A 14,767-nucleotide genomic window follows, 5' to 3' on the forward strand; every position below is an offset into this window, starting at 1 on the left:
TAACATTAAGTTGAGAAATTGAATATGTCGTCATTAGTATTGATCGCAAGTGCTCACTACTCCAGTTTGCATCAGGTGCTCAGGTAAGCATTGAATATCATGGGTGCTCGAGTGACATGCTCGAGTCCCTGCCCCACATATCTTGCGGCTGTTAGGACACCCCAAAAAAAGTGCAGGGATTTTCGATGCTCGATGCATACCCGAGCACCTGATGCAAACTCGATTAGCGAGCGCTTGTTCTCGACACTAGCCGTCATATCATCATTTTATTTTTTTTACTTTTGAAAAAAAACCAATTCTAACTCCAACCCTAAGGCCGGCGTCACACTAGAGAGTTTTGCGGACGTATGAGAGGTGCAAAAACTACGCATTGCACACGGACCAATGTTTCTCTAAGGGGCAGCTCCTATCTGCCGTATATTTCTCAGCTGTATTTTACGGGCTTAAAAAATTGCAGCATGCTGCGTTTGTCAGCGTATTGCGCAAAAAATCCGCCAATCAAAGTCTATGGGGGCGAGAAAAATACGGATTACACACAGACCATCAGTGTGACTTACGAGAAATACGTACCGGTGTTCTATAGAAAAGCCGGCAATTCAGTGCGGTGTACAGTAAAATCACACTGACAGGTTAGAATAGAATAGATAGAATAAATGTCTTTACATAGTATAGGTATATACAGTGGGGCAAAAAAGTATTTAGTCAGTCAGCAATAGTGCAAGTTCCACCACTTAAAAAGATGAGAGGCGTCTGTAATTTACATCATAGGTAGACCTCAACTATGGGAGACAAACTGAGAAAAAAAAATACAGAAAATCACATTGTCTGTTTTTTTATCATTTTATTTGCATATTCTGGTGGAAAATAAGTATTTGGTCAGAAACAAAATTTCATCTCAATACTTTGTAATACATCCTTTGTTGGCAATGACAGAGGTCAAACGTTTTCTGTAAGTCTTCACAAGGTTGCCACACACTGTTGTTGATATGTTGGCCCATTCCTCCATGCAGATCTCCTCTAGAGCAGTGATGTTTTTGGCTTTTCGCTTGGCAACACGGACTTTCAACTCCCTCCAAAGGTTTTCTATAGGGTTGAGATCTTGAGACTGGCTAGGCCACTCCAGGACCTTGAAATGCTTCTTACGAAGCCACTCCTTCGTTGCCCTGGCGGTGTGCTTTGGATCATTGTCATGTTGAAAGACCCAGCCACGTTTCATCTTCAATGCCCTTGCTGATGGAAGGAGGTTTGCACTCAAAATCTCACGATACATGGCCCCATTCATTCTTTCATGTACCCGGATCAGTCGTCCTGGCCCCTTTGCAGAGAAACAGCCCTAAAGCATGATGTTTCCACCACCATGCTTTTCAGTAGGTATGGTGTTTGATGGATGCAACTCAGTATTCTTTTTCCTCCAAACACGACAAGTTGTGTTTCTACCAAACAGTTCCAGTTTGGTTTCATCAGACCATAGGACATTCTCCCAAAACTCCTCTGGACCATCCAAATGCTCTCTAGCAAACTTCAGACGGGCCCGGACATGTACTGGCTTAAGCAGTGGGACACGTCTGGCACTGCAGGATCTGAGTCCATGGTGGCGTAGTGTGTTACTTATGGTAGGCCTTGTTACATTGGTCCCAGCTCTCTGCAGTTCATTCACTAGGTCCCCCCGCGTGGTTCTGGGATTTTTGCTCACCGTTCTTGTGATCATTCTGACCCCACGGGGTGGGATTTTGCGTGGAGCCCCAGATCGAGGGAGATTATCAGTGGTCTTGAATGTCTTCCATTTTCTAATTATTGCTCCCACTGTTGATTTCTTCACTCCAAGCTGGTTGGCTATTGCAGATTCAGTCTTCCCAGCCTGGTGCAGGGCTCCAGTTTTGTTTCTGGTGTCCTTTGACAGCTCTTTGGTCTTCACCATAGTGGAGTTTGGAGTCAGACTGTTTGAGGGTGTGCACAGGTGTCTTTTTATACTGATAACAAGTTTAAACAGGTGCCATTACTACAGGTAATGAGTGGAGGAAAGAGGAGACTCTTAAAGAAGAAGTTACAGGTCTGTGAGAGCCAGAAATCTTGATTGTTTGTTTCTGACCAAATACTTATTTTCCACCATAATATGCAAATAAAATGATAAAAAAAACAGACAATGTGATTTTCTGTATTTTTTTTTTTCTCAGTTTGTCTCCCATAGTTGAGGTCTACCTATGATGTAAATTACAGACGCCTCTCATCTTTTTAAGTGGTGGAACTTGCACTATTGCTGACTGACTAAATACTTTTTTGCCCCACTGTATATATATATACTATATATATATATATATATATATATATATATATATATATATATATACATACTGTGTGTGTATATATATATATATATATATATATATATATATATATATATATATATATATATACTGTATATATATATAATTGAGACATATATATTTATATTTAATACAGCGCTAGATAGCAGAAAAGCCAGTAATTCAATTGCCGGCTTTTGCTATCTCCTTCCCAAACTTGACAGGATACAAGACATGGTTTACATACAGTAAACCATTTCATATCCCTTCTTTTTTACATATTCCTCCTCACTACTAATGTTAGAAGTGTCTGTGTGTTAAATTTTGTGGCTCTAGCTGTTAAAATAAAGGGTTAAATCACGGAAAAAATTGGCGTGGGCTCCCGCACAATTTTCTCCGCCAGAGTGGGAAAACCAGTGACTGAGGGCAGATATTAATAGCCTAGAGAGGGACCATGGTTATTGGCCCCCCCTGGCTAAAAACATCTGCCCCCAGTCACCCCAGAAAAGGCACATCTGTAAGATGCGCCTATTCCGGCACTTAGCCTCTCTCTTCCCACTCCCGAGTAGCAGTGGGATATGAGGTAATAAAGGGTTAATGTCACCTTGCTAATGTAAGGTGACATTAAGCCTGGTTAATAATGGAGAGGTGTCAATAAGACACCTATCCATTACTAATCCAATGTTAATAAAGGGTTAAAAAAAGCACACACATTTGGAAAAAAGTATTTTAACCCCTTCCCGACCTGTGACGCCATGTAGGCGTCATGAAAGTCGGTGCCAATCCGACCTGTGACGCCTATGTGGCGTCATGGAGGGATCGCATCCCTGCAGATCGGGTGAAAGGGTTAACTCCAATTTCACCCGATCTGCAGGGACAGGGGGAGTGGTACTTCAGCCCAGGGGGGGTGGCTTCACCCCCCCCCCCCCCCCCGTGGCTACGATCGCTCTGATTGGCTGTTGAAACTGAAACAGCCAATCAGAGCGATTTGTAATATTTCACTATGAAAACTGGTGAAATATTACAATCCAGCCATGGCCGATGCTGCAATATTATCGGCCATGGCTGGAAAACCTAATCTGCCCCCCCCCCCCACTGCCACCGATCGCCCCCCCAGTCCTCCATCCTGTGCTCCGCTCCCCTCCGTCGTCCTGTTCGCTCCCCCGTCCTCCTGTCCGCTCCCCCGTGCTCCGATCCCACCCCCCCTGCTCCGATCACCCCCCTGTGCTCTGATCCCCCCCCCCATACTTACCGAGCTTCCCGGTGTCCGTCCGTCTTCTCCACGGGTGCCGCCATCTTCCAAAATGGCGGGCGCATGCGCAGTGCGCCCTCCGAATCTGCCTGCCAGCAGATTCGTTCCAGCTACATTTTGATCACTGTGATAAAACCTATCACAGTGATCAAAATAAAAAAAATAGTAAATGACCCCCCCCCCCCCTTTATCACCCCCATAAGTAGGGACAATAATAAAATAAAGAAAATCTTTTTTTTTTTCCACTAGAGTTAGAACTAGGGTTAGACCTAGTGGTAGGGTTAGGGTTAGGGTCAGGGGTAGGGTTAGGGTTAGAACTAGGGTTAGCGTTAGGGTATGTTTCCACGTTCAGGAAACGCTGCGTTTTTGATGCTGCGTTTTTCTGCAGCGTCAAAAACGCAGCGTCCAGATGTTACAGCATAGTGGAGGGGATTTTATGAAATCCAAACTCCACTATGCGTTAAAAAACGCATGCGTTTTTGCCGCGAAAACGCATGCGTGGTGTGTTTTTTCGAAACGCAGCATGTTGCTACTATGAGCAAAACACGCAGGTACACCGCAGGTGACCTGCCACTGACCTCAGGTGCAGTTTTGGTCAGGATTTTACCTGCATAAAATCCTGACCAAAGCCTGAAGCAAAACTGAACGTGGAAACATACCCTTAGAATTAGGCTATGTGCACACGGTGCGGATTTGGCTGCGGATCCGCAGCTTATTGGCCGCTGCGGATTCGTAGCAGTGTTCCATCAGGTTTACAGTACCATCTGCTGTGCCCATGGTGCGGAAAACACCGCGCGGAAATGCTGCGTTGTATTTTCCGCAGCATGTTAATTCTTTGTGCGGATTCCGCAGCGTTTTACACCTGTTCCTCAATAGGAATCCGCAGGTGAAATCCGCATAAAAAACACTGGAAATCCGCGGTAAATCCGCAGGTAAAACGCAGTGCCTTTTACCTGCGGATTTTTAAAAAATGGTGCGGAAAAATCTCACATGAATCCGCAACGTGGGCACATAGAGTTAGGGTTGGAATTAGGGCTAGGGTTGGAAATAGGGTTAAGAATAGGTTTGTGGTTAGGGTTATGGTTAGGGGTGTGTTAGGGTTAAAGTTGTGGTTAGGGTTGGGATTAGGGTTAGGATTAGGGTTAGGGTTGGGATCAGGGTTAGGGTTGTGGTTAGGAGTGTGTTGGGGTTAGGGTTGTGATTAGGGTTATGGCTAGAGTTGGGATTAGGGTTAGGGGTGTGTTGGGGTTAGTGTTGGAGTTAGAATTGAGGGGTTTCCACTGTTTAGGCACATCAGGGGTCTCCATGGCGCCACCATTGATTCCAGCCAATCTTGCTTTCAAAAAGTCAAATGGTACTCCCTCCCTTCCGAGCCTTGACGTGCGCCCAAACAGTAGTTTACCCCCACATATGGGGTACCAACATACTCAGGACAAACTGGGCAACAACTATTGGGGTCCAATTTCTCCTGTTACCCTTGCGAAAATAAAAAATTGCTTGCTAATACATAATTTTTGAGGAAAGAAAAATTATTTTTTATTTTCACGGCTCTGTGTTGTAAACTTCTGTGAAGCACTTGGGGGTTCAAAGTGCTCACCACACATCTGGATAAGTTCCTTGGGGGGTCTAGTTTCCAAAATGGGGTCACTTGTGGGGGGTTTCTACTGTTTAGGCACATCAGGGGCTCCGCAAACGCAACGTGGCGCCCGCAGACCATTCCATCAAAGTCTGCATTTCAAAACGTCACTACTTCCTTTCTGAGCCCCGACGTGTGCCCAAGCAGTCGTTTACCCCCACATATGGGGTATCAATGTACTCAGGACAAACTGGGCAACAATTATTGGGGTCCAATTTCTCCTGTTACCCTTGTGAAAATAAAAAATTGTTTGCTAAAACATCATTTTTGAGGAAAGAAAAATGATTTTTTATTTTCACGGCTCTGCGTTGTAAACTTCTGTGAAGCACTTGGGGGTTCAAAGTGCTCACCACATATCTAGGTAAGTTCCTTAGGGGTTCTAGTTTCCAAAATGGGGTCATTTGTGGGGGATTTCTACTGTTTAGGCACATCAGGGGCTCTGCAAACATAACATGATGCCCGCAGACCATTCCATCAAAGTCTGCATTCCAAAACGTCACTACTTCCCTTCTGAGCCCCGGCATGTGCCCAAACAGTGGTTTACCCCACATATGGGGTATCAGCGTACTCAGGAGAAACTGGACAACAACACTTGGGGTCAAATTTCCCCTGTTACCCTTGGGAAAATTAAAAAATTCTGGGCTTAAAAAATATTTTTGAGGAAAGAAAACACATTTATTATTTTCACTGCTGTGCGTTATAAACTTCTGTGAAGCACTTGGGGGTTCAAAGTGCTCACCACACATCTAGATAAGTTCCTTTGGGGGTCTAGTTTCCAAAATGTGGTCACTTGTGGGGAGTTTCTACTGTTTAGGCACATCAGGGGCTCTGCAATCGCAATGTGACTCCCGCAGAGCATTCCATCAAAGTCTGCATTTCAAAACGTCACTACTCTTCCGAACCCCGACGTGTGCCCAAACAGTGGTTTACCCCCACATATGGGGTATCAGCGTACTCGGGAGAAACTGGACAACAACTTTTAGGGTCCAATTTCTCCTGTTACCCTTGGGAAAATAAAAAACTGTGGGCTAAAAATTCATTTTTGAGAAAAGAAAAATTATTTTTTATTTTCATGGCTCTGCGTTATAAACTTCTGTGAAGCACTTGGGGTTCAAAGTGCTCACCACACATCTAGATTAGTTTCTTGGGAGGTCTAGTTTCCAAAATGGGGTCACTTGTGGGGGAGCTCCAATATTTAGGCACACAGGGGCTCTCCAAACGTGACATGGTGTCCGCTAATGATTGGAGCTAATTTTCCATTCAAAAAGCCAAATGGCGTGCCTTCCCTTCCGAGCCCTGCCGTGCGCCCAAACAGTGGTTTACCCCCACATATGGGGTATCATCGTACTCAGGACAAACTGGACAACAACATTTGGGGTCCAATTTCTCCTGTTACCCTTGGGAAAATAAAAAATTCCGGGCTAAAATTCATTTTTGAGGAAAGAAAAATTATTTTTTATTTTCACGGCTCTGCGTTATAAACTTCTGTGAAGCACCTGGGGGTTTAAAGTGCTCACTATGCATCTAGATAAGTTCCTTGGGGGGTCTAGTTTCCAAAATGGGGTCACTTGTGGGGGAGCTCCAATGTTTAGGCACATAGGGGCTTTCCAAACGCGGCATGGTGTCCGCTAACAATGGAGATAATTTTTCATTCAAAAAGTCAAATGGCGCTACTTCCCTTCCGAGCCTTACCATGTGCCCAAACAGTGGTTTACCCCCACATGTGAGGTATCGGTGTACTCAGGAGAAATTGCCCAACAAATTTTAGGATCCATTTTATCCTGTTGCCCATGTGAAAATGAAAAAATTGAGGCTTAAAGAAATTTTGTGTGAAAAAAAGTACTTTTTCATTTTTACGGATCAATTTGTGAAGCACCTGATGGTTTAAAGTTCTCACTATGCTTCTAGATTAGTTCCATGGGAGGTCTAGTTTCCAAAATGGGGTCACTTGTGGGGGAGCTCCAATGTTTAGGCACATGGGGGCTCTCCAAACGCGACATGGTGTCCGCTAAAGATTGGAGCCAATTTTTCATTCAAAAAGTCAAATGGCACTCCTTCCCTTCCGAGCCCTGCTGTGCACCCAAACAGTGGTTTACCCCCACATATGAGGTGTCAGCGTACTCAGGATAAATTGGACAACAATGTTCGTGGTCCAGTTTCTCCTTTTACCCTTGGGAAAATAAAAAAATTGTTGCTAAAAGATCATTTTTGTGACTAAAAAGTTAAATGTTCATTTTTTCTTTCCATGTTGCTTCTGCTGCTGTGAAACACCTGAAGGGTTAATAAACTTCTTGAATGTGGTTTTGAGCACCTTGAGGGGTGCAGTTTTTAGAATGGTGTCACTTTTGGGTATTTTCAGCCATATAGAACCCTCAAACTAACTTCAAATGTGAGGTGGTCCCTAAAAAATGAAATGGTTTTGTAAATCTTGTTGTAAAAATGAGAAATCACTGGTCAAATTTTAACCCTTGTAACTTCCTAGCAAAAAATAATTTTGTTTCCAAAATTGTGCTGATGTAAAGTAGACATGTGGGAAATGTTATTTATTAACTATTTTGTGTCACATAACTCTGTGGTTTAACAGAATAAAAATTCAAAATGTGAAAATTGCGAAATTTTCAAAATTTTCGCCAAATTTCGCTTTTTTTCACAAATAAACTCAGAAATTATCGACCTAAATTTACCAATAACATGAAGCCCAATATGTCACGAAAAAAACAGTCTGAGAACCGCTAGGATCCGTTGAAGCGTTCCTGAGTTATTACCTCATAAAGGGACACTGATCAGAATTGCAAAAAACGGCCAGGTCATTAAGGTCAAAATAGGCTGGGTCATGAAGGGGTTAATGAAATAAATACACAGGATGTTGTAATATCTTTATTATACGCTCAATCCAATTGAAGACCCTTGTCACCTGAAACAAAGTTAAAATAAAAAAACAACAATATCCCATACCTTTCCGGCGACCAGTCATGTCCCACGCTGTAAATCCATCTGAAGGGGTTAAATAATTTTACAAGCAGGAGCCTGCTAATGCAGCTGTTGCCCCTGCCTGTAAAAACTGGTGAATGAATGGAATGCAGGGGAACGTAGCATCGTAGACTTGCGGTGCTGCTCACCCTGCTGGCATAACCTCATATGAACTCTAGCGTGAGAAAATATTCAGAAAAATTCCCACACTAGAGTTCATATGAGGTTAGGCCAGCAGGGGGCGCGGCACCGCAAGTCTACGATGCTGCGTAGAAGAGAGAGAGACTAAGTGCCGGAATAGGCGCATCTTACAGATGTGCCTTTTTTGGGGTGGCTGGGGGCAGATGTATTTAGCCAGGGGGGTCCTATAACCATGGTCCCTCTCTAGGCTATTAATATCTGCCCTCAGTCACTGGCTTTCCCACTCTGGCGGAGAAAATTGCGCGGGAGCCCACGCCATTTTTTTCCGTGACTTAACCCTTTATTTTAACAGCTAGAGCCACAAAATTTTGCACACATACGCTTGTAACATTATTAATGTGGATTATGTAAACAAAAAAAATAAAGGGATATGAAATGGTTTACTGTGTGTAACCATGTCTCATATCCTGTCGGATTTGGGAAAGAGATAGCAAAAGCCGGCAATTGAATTACTGGCTTTTCTGCTATCTAGTGCTGTATTAAATATAAATATATATATGTGTCTCACTGATATATATATATATATATATATATATATATATATATATATATACACTGTATATATGTTTTCACAAATATTTGAGTCCATAATAAATAATAAATGGTCCCGCGGTCGCATTCACAATGTCACAAAGCACAGCGCTCAGCAGCCTACAAGGAATGAATGGTCCAGTGGTCGCATTCACACTGTCGCATAGCGCAGCGCTCAGCAGCCTACAAGGAATGAATGGTTCGGCAGTCACATTCACACTGTCGCATAGAGCAGCGCTCAGCAGCCTACAAGGAATGATTGGTCCGGCGGTCGCATTCACACTGTCACATAGCGCAGCGCTCTGCAGCCTACAAGGAATGAATGGCCCGGCGGTCACATTCACACTGTCGCACAATGCAGCGCTCAGCAGCCTCCAAGGAATGAATGGTCCGTCCGGCGGTCGCATTCACACTGTCGCACAGTGCAGTGCTCAGCAGCCTACAAGGAATGAATGGTCCGGCAGTCACATTCACACTGTCATATAGCGCAGTGCTCAGCAGCCTACAAGGAATGAATGGTCTGGTGGTCGCATTCACACTGTCGCATAGCGCAGCACTCAGCAGCCTACAAGGAATGAATGGTCCGGCGGTCGCATTCACACTGTCGCATAGTGCAGGTCAGCAGCCTGCAAGGAATGAATGGTCCGGCGGTCGCATTCACACTGTCACACAGTGCAGCGCTCAGCAGCCTACAAGGAGTGAATGGTCCGGCGGTCGCATTCACACTATCGCACAGTGCAGCGCTCTGCAGCCTACAAGGAATGAATGGTCTGGCGGTCACATTCACACTGTCGCATAGAGTAGCTCTCAGCAGCCTACAAGGAATGAATGGTCCGGCAGTCGCATAGAGCAGCGCTCAGCAGCCTACAAGGAATAAATAGTCCGGTGGTCGCATTCACACTGTCACATAGCGCAGCACTCAGCAGCCTACAAGGAATGAATAGTCCGGTGGTCGCATTCACACTGTCACATAGCTCAGCACTCAGCAGCCTACAAGGAATGAAAGGTCCGGTGGTTGCATTCACACTGTCGCATAGAGCAGCACTCAGCAGTCTACAAGGAATGAATGGTCCGGCGGTCGCATTCACACTGTCGCATAGCGCAGCGCTCAGCAGCCTACAAGGAATGAATGTTCAGCTGTCGCATTCACACTGTCGCATAGAGCAGCGCTCAGCAGCCTACAAGGAATGAATGTTCCAGTTGTCGCATTCACACTGTCGCATAGAGCAGCGCTCAGCAGCCTACAAAGAATGAATGGTCCGACGGTCGCATTCACACTGTCGCATAGTGCAGAGCTCAGCAGCCTACAAGGAATGAATGGTCCGGCGGTCGCATTCACACTGTCGCATAGCGCAGCGCTCAGCATCCTACAAGGAATGAATGGTCCGGCGGTCGCATTCACACTGTCACATAGAGCAGCGCTCAGCAGCCTACAAGGAATGAATGGTCCGGCGGTCGCATTCACACTGTCACATAGCGCAGTGCTCAGCAGCCTACAAGGAATGAATGGTCCGGCGGTTGCATTTACACTGTCGCATAGAGCAGCGCTCAGCAGCCTATAAGGAATGAATGGTCCGGCGGTCGCATTCACACTATCGTATGGTGCAGTGCTCAGCAGCCTACAAGGAATTAATGGTCTGGTGGTCGCATTCACACTGTCGCATAGCGCAGCACTCAGCAGCCTACAAGGAATGAATGGTCCGGCGGTCGCATTCACACTGTCGCATAGCGCAGCGCTCAGCAGCCTACAAGGAATGACTGGTCCGGCGGTCGCATAGAGCAGCGCTCAGCAGCCTACAAGGAATGAATAGTCCGGTCGTCGCATTCACACTGTCATATAGCGCAGCACTCAGCAGCCTACAAGGAATGAATAGTCCGGTGGTCGCATTCACACTGTCACATAGCTCAGCACTCAGCAGCATACAAGGAATGAAAGGTCCGGTGGTCGCATTCACACTGTCGCATAGAGCAGCGCTCAGCAGTCTACAAGGAATGAATGGTCCGGCGGTCGCATTCACACTGTCGCATAGCGCAGCGCTCAGCAGCCTACAAGGAATGAATGTTCAGCTGTCACATTCACACTGTCGCATAGAGCAGCGCTCAGCAGCCTACAAGGAATGAATGTTCCAGTTGTCGCATTCACACTGTCGCATAGAGCAGCGCTCAGCAGCCTACAAAGAATGAATGGTCCGACGGTCGCATATACACTGTCGCATAGTGCAGAGCTCAGCAGCCTACAAGGAATGAATGGTCCGGCGGTCGCATTCACACTGTCGCATAGCGCAGCGCTCAGCAGCCTACAAGGAATGAATGGTCCGGCGGTCGCATTCACACGGTCACATAGAGCAGCGCTCAGCAGCCTACAAGGAATGAATGGTCCGGCGGTCGCATTCACACTGTCACATAGCGCAGTGCTCAGCAGCCTACAACGAATGAATGGTCCGGCGGTTGCATTTACACTGTCGCATAGAGCAGCGCTCAGCAGCCTACAAGGAATGAATGGTCCGGTGGTCGCATTCACACTGTCGCATAGCGCAGCGATCAGCAGCCTACAAGGAGTGAATGGTCCGGCGGTCGCATTCACACTGTCGTATGGTGCAGGGGTCAGCAGCCTACAAGGAATTAATGGTCTGGTGGTCGCATTCACACTGTCGCATAGCGCAGCACTCAGCAGCCTACAAGGAATGAATGGTCCGGCGGTCGCATTCACACTGTCGCATAGTGCAGCGCTCAGCAGCCTACAAGGAATGACTGGTCCGGCGATCGCATTCACACTGTCACATAGTGCAGCGCTCAGCAGCCTACGTGGAATAAATGGTCCGGCGGTCGCATTCACACTGTCGCACAGTGCAGCGCTCAGCAGCCTACGTGGAATAACTGGTCCGGCGGTCGCATTCACACTGTCGCACAGTACAGCGCTCAGCAGCCTACAAGGAGTGAATGGTCCGGCGGTCGCATTCACACTATTGCATAGTGCAGCGCTCTGCAGCCTACAAGGAATGAATGGTCTGGCGGTCACATTCACACTGTCGAATAGAGCAGCGCTCAGCAGCCTACAAGGAATGAATGGTCCGGCGGTCGCATAGAGCAGCGCTCAGCAGCCTACAAGGAATGAATGGTCCGGTGGTCGCATTCACACTATCGCATAGTGCAGCGCTCTGCAGCCTACAAGGAATGAATGGTCTGGCGGTCACATTCACACTGTCGAATAGAGCAGCGCTCAGCAGCCTACAAGGAATGAATGGTCCGGCGGTCGCATAGAGCAGCGCTCAGCAGCCTACAAGGAATGAATGGTCCAGCGGTCGCATTCACACTATCGCATAGTGCAGCGCTCTGCAGCCTACAAGGAATGAATGGTCTGGCGGTCACATTCACACTGTCGAATAGAGCAGCGCTCAGCAGCCTACAAGGAATGAATGGTCCGGCGGTCGCATAGAGCAGCGCTCAGCAGCCTACAAGGAATGAATGGTCCGGTGGTCGCATTCACACTGTCACATAGAGCAGCGCTCAGCAGCCTACAAGGAATGAATGGTCCGGCGGTCGCATTCACACTGTCACATAGAGCAGCACTCAGCAGCATACAAGGAATGAAAGGTCCGGTGGTCGCATTCACACTGTCGCATAGAGCAGCGCTCAGCAGTCTACAAGGAATGAATGGTCCGGCAGTCGCATTCACACTGTCGCATAGCGCAGCGCTCAGCAGCCTACAAGGAATGAATGTTCAGCTGTCACATTCACACTGTCGCATAGAGCAGCGCTCAGCAGCCTACAAGGAATGAATGTTCCAGTTGTCGCATTCACACTGTCGCATAGAGCAGCGCTCAGCAGCCTACAAAGAATGAATGGTCCGACGGTCGCATATACACTGTCGCATAGTGCAGAGCTCAGCAGCCTACAAGGAATGAATGGTCCGGCGGTCGCATTCACACTGTCGCATAGCGCAGCGCTCAGCAGCCTACAAGGAATGAATGGTCCGGCGGTCGCATTCACACTGTCACATAGAGCAGCGCTCAGCAGCCTACAAGGAATGAATGGTCCGGCGGTCGCATTCACACTGTCACATAGCGCAGTGCTCAGCAGCCTACAACGAATGAATGGTCCGGCGGTTGCATTTACACTGTCGCATAGAGCAGCGCTCAGCAGCCTACAAGGAATGAATGGTCCGGTGGTCGCATTCACACTGTCGCATAGCGCAGCGATCAGCAGCCTACAAGGAGTGAATGGTCCGGCGGTCGCATTCACACTGTCGTATGGTGCAGGGGTCAGCAGCCTACAAGGAATTAATGGTCTGGTGGTCGCATTCACACTGTCGCATAGCGCAGCACTCAGCAGCCTACAAGGAATGAATGGTCCGGCGGTCGCATTCACACTGTCGCATAGTGCAGCGCTCAGCAGCCTACAAGGAATGACTGGTCCGGCGATCGCATTCACACTGTCACATAGCGCAGCGCTCAGCAGCCTACAAGGAATGAATGGTCCGGCTGCACATTCACACTGTCGCATAGTGCAGCGCTCAGCAGCCTACAAGGAATTAATGGTCTGGTGGTCGCATTCACACTGTCGCATAGCACAGCGCTCAGCAGCCTACAGAGAATGAATGGTCCGGCGGTCGCATTCACACTGTCACATAGTGCAGCGCTCAGCAGCCTACGTGGAATAAATGGTCCGGCGGTCGCATTCACACTGTCGCACAGTGCAGCGCTCAGCAGCCTACGTGGAATAACTGGTCCGGCGGTCGCATTCACACTGTCGCACAGTACAGCGCTCAGCAGCCTACAAGGAGTGAATGGTCCGGCGGTCGCATTCACACTATTGCATAGTGCAGCGCTCTGCAGCCTACAAGGAATGAATGGTCTGGCGGTCACATTCACACTGTCGAATAGAGCAGCGCTCAGCAGCCTACAAGGAATGAATGGTCCGGCGGTCGCATAGAGCAGCGCTCAGCAGCCTACGAGGAATGAATGGTCCGGCGGTCGCATTCACACTGTCGCATAGAGCAGCGCTCAGCAGCCTACAAGGAATGAATGGTCCAGCTGTCGCATTCACACTGTCACATAGAGCAGCGCTCAGCAGCCTACAAGGAATGAGTGGTCCGGCGGTCGCATTCGCACTGTCACATAGAGCAGCGCTCAGCAGCCTACTAGGAATGAATGGTCCGGCGGTCGCATTCACACTGTCACATAGCGCAGCGCTCAGCAGCCTACAAGGAGTGAATGGTCCGGCGGTCGCATTCACACTGTCATATGGTGTAGTGCTCAGCAGCCTACAAGGAATGAATGGTCTGGTGGTCGCATTCACACTGTCGCTGTTGTGAATTCTGCTCTTGGGCTCCCTCCGGTGGTTGTAAGTGGTAGCGCTGCTGTGTCTGAATCACAGCATTTGTCAGGTGTTTTCACTTTTTGCAATTTGGACTGGGCTATTTAGTCTTGCTTCACCCTTTAGTCAGTGCCAACTTGTCCATTGTTCCTGGAGGATTCACATCCCTGCCTGATCTATTCTGCTTTGCAGTTCTTTTCAACAAAGATAAGTTCTGGCCTTGATTCTGCTGTCCACATCTTGTGGTCTTATTGTTCAGTTCTTTTCTATGTTTTGTCTGTTCCAGCTTGGTCTGTGTAAGGATTTTTTTAGCCAAGCTGGTATCTCTGGAGATGCAGATATACCCTCCATATCTTTAGTTAGCTGTAGAGATTTAGTATTTTCTGTGGTGGATATTTTCTAGTGTTTTTATACTGACCGCATAGTACTCTGTCCTATCCTTTCTATTTAGCTAGAAGTGGCCTCCTTTGCTAATTTCTGATTTCAGTCTGTGTATGTTTTTTCCCTCTCCTCTCACAGTCAATATTTGTGGCGGGCTGCCTGTCCTTTGGGGATTTT

The 14,767-nt window shown here is 47.3% G+C and overlaps 1 protein-coding gene across 18 annotated transcripts in view; it reads left to right on the forward strand.

Annotated features, from left to right (window-relative positions):
* Nucleotides 1-14,767, forward strand: part of ROBO3 (roundabout guidance receptor 3) — a 552,219-nt gene that overhangs the window by 78,083 nt on the left and 459,369 nt on the right. The gene's annotated exons all lie outside the window — the stretch shown is intronic.

Source organism: Ranitomeya variabilis, chromosome 4 (genome assembly GCF_051348905.1).
Source record: "Ranitomeya variabilis isolate aRanVar5 chromosome 4, aRanVar5.hap1, whole genome shotgun sequence".
NCBI classification, from domain to species: Eukaryota; Metazoa; Chordata; class Amphibia; order Anura; family Dendrobatidae; genus Ranitomeya; species Ranitomeya variabilis.